The sequence below is a fragment of the Rhincodon typus genome, chromosome 33 (assembly GCF_021869965.1).
Source record: "Rhincodon typus isolate 14 chromosome 33, sRhiTyp1.1, whole genome shotgun sequence".
Classification (NCBI taxonomy): domain Eukaryota; kingdom Metazoa; phylum Chordata; class Chondrichthyes; order Orectolobiformes; family Rhincodontidae; genus Rhincodon; species Rhincodon typus.
In genome coordinates this window covers 27,392,291-27,394,661 of record NC_063364.1, presented here as the reverse complement: position 1 = coordinate 27,394,661, position 2,371 = coordinate 27,392,291, and the positions used below count along the sequence as shown (strand labels likewise).

General features: G+C 39.4%; 1 protein-coding gene across 1 annotated transcript in view; it reads left to right on the top strand.

Moving 5' to 3' along the window:
* Positions 1–425: 425 nt before the first annotated feature.
* LOC125486777 (A-kinase anchor protein 13-like) overlaps positions 426–2,371 on the top strand; it is a 121,206-nt gene continuing 119,260 nt past the window's right edge. Inside the window, exon 1 of the mRNA XM_048615750.1 lies at positions 426–490. The gene's annotated coding sequence lies outside the window, so the exon portion shown is untranslated. The remainder of the gene's footprint in view (positions 491–2,371) is intronic.

Genomic DNA, 2,371 nt, shown 5'->3' with positions numbered 1-2,371 from the left:
CTTTCTTTACCCCCAAAGATTTTAAAAAGCGATATTTGAAAGGTAGGTAGGAGAAAACAAAATCTGTACTAAAAATAGATTGCACTGGCTATTAAAGGTTTGACATTGAATCTTTCCCAAAAATGTATGATAGCCTTTTGCTTTCAGATGTCAATTGCGCTAACTTCAGATTTTTTTCAAAAAGGAAGTTGACTCTCGAGCTATTTATAATTACCATATGCAAAACTTGCTTTTGTTTAGAAACAGTACAATAGCTATTGGCACTAGTGCAGATTTATCGAGCACACTGACGACTGCAAGTTCAACTGTTGCTTGTTTCAAAATCCTTTGGCTGCTTGAGCAGTCACTTGGTTTGGTGTTTCTTGTTTATTTGTGCCCCCCTCAGAGAGTGCTTCATCCTGACTGCCTGCTTTCACCTTACAGATTAGCCGAGAAAGCTGGTATCCTGATCCCACGCATGGCCAATCAAAGCAGAGTGCCAATGCAGCCGGTGAGTAAAGGAGTTTGAGTGGTATGATGTGTTGTGCTTTGGAATCTGTTCTGCTAATGGTAACTCCACCAAAACCCTAAAGAATTGTAACAATGAATTAATGGGTCAGCATGCTGAGATATCAAAGTTAATTAACATCTCCAAAACATTTTTAAAAGTTTTCAGATGATCAAAGTGAAATTACCTTTGTCAACTCTGCTTCCGATTCCCAAACCTAAGTGTCGTAAGCAATGTTTGAGATTGCTCATTTCTAAAGCTAATGATTCTTTATTGTTGAATGTTCAGACCAGGATTTAAAATTCAAATGTAATTCAAAAAACTGGTGCAATAGGCTGTAGAGATTGGAACCAGGTGGATCTTATTGACTGAGATCGTTGGGGCTGTTAACCTGGGCCAATCAGAAAGCCCTGAGTGACAGACATAAACAGGAGATTCAGAATCCCCTCACTTCAGGGACTGACTCCGAGCTGGCTGGCCACAGCCTGTGTACTGTGCACAAGTAAATAAAAGATGACTTGGTGATGGGATACCGGCCCCTGTGCAGTTATTTCATAGGGCATGTTGATGCTTTCCTTGTTGGATGGAAAAGCTCCACAATTTATCTCCCTTTACATTGTTCAACACCCCACCACCACCCCACAAATTAAAAGTGTAAAATCCACTTGGGGTGCACTTCAGATTGCGGGCAATCCGGGAAACACACAAATCTCTTAAAATAGTTACTGCCACTATGATGGCAACTACTTCTAATTAAAATGCGTATAGGAGGAAGAGCATTTGGCCTCTTGGACTTTTTTTCCAAGGTTAACAAATGGAAAAACTTCCTGCTACTGATACCATATCTAGGTGGAAATGTTATTCAGTTTGCATCTACAACGTGGTTCAAACCCGATCATCCCTTTACTACGCCATTGGCACAACTTCCATTTCTCATGCTGGCCTTTGTCTCTCTGAAGATAATTGTTTGGCACCTTTTTTTGGGGGGATGGTGTGGGTTCAGGCCTACGTCCAAGAAGCCTGATCTGAAAACCACTCCACCTCATTTCAAGTGATATTTATTGAGAGTTGACTTTCAATCTGAGCTTGGGTCGAATCCATTATTGCAGCAAACGATTGTGTTCAACATAGCAGTTGTTACCCTAATCTCACATGTGGAATGATCTCATGAGTAGTTACTTCACAACTTTCTGACTGTACTTTGTACTGGGTCCAAGATTTTTTTAATGCTGGTTAGAACACGCATAACACGTCATGTGATTTCAATTCTCTTTCCATTAGCCAAGCCATGGAAAAAGCTCACTGTTACATACCTGAATAGTGGAAGTAGATAATTTGTTGAAATCCATTCTGCTTTTGGATCTGCTTGCTTACCTGGAAGGTTTTCTGAACCAACACTTAGTGCTGGTTTCATACACTTAATGACTCAAGCATATGCTGCACAGCATATATAATTATATGTAATCACTGTTAAATATATATGCACTCTTGGTAAATTATTATATACATTTATTGTGGCTTCAGCAGCAAAAGCAGCCAAACTCCTTTGACAACCATGACGATAGCACAAAAATTAATTCAGACCAATTTTGACTGTTTTGCGAATTAGCTCAGTTGAGCCCTTTTTAAACCTTGTAGAGTTCAGAAAATAATTCAGTCAAGTCAATCCAACACTCTTTTGTAGTTTGTGGTTAACTGATTACAATATTCCTGTTACATAGTATTGTGAGTTGGAAGAGAAGGACCAGGAAATTGACAGCAATTAGAGAATTCAGTTTGCTCAATTAACAATAGATCCTCTGTACTGCAGAAACAGAACACACATCTGGGACCTTACCAGTAATTTGGACTGTACAACGCTTGGACTGGGACTGTTTAGGATAA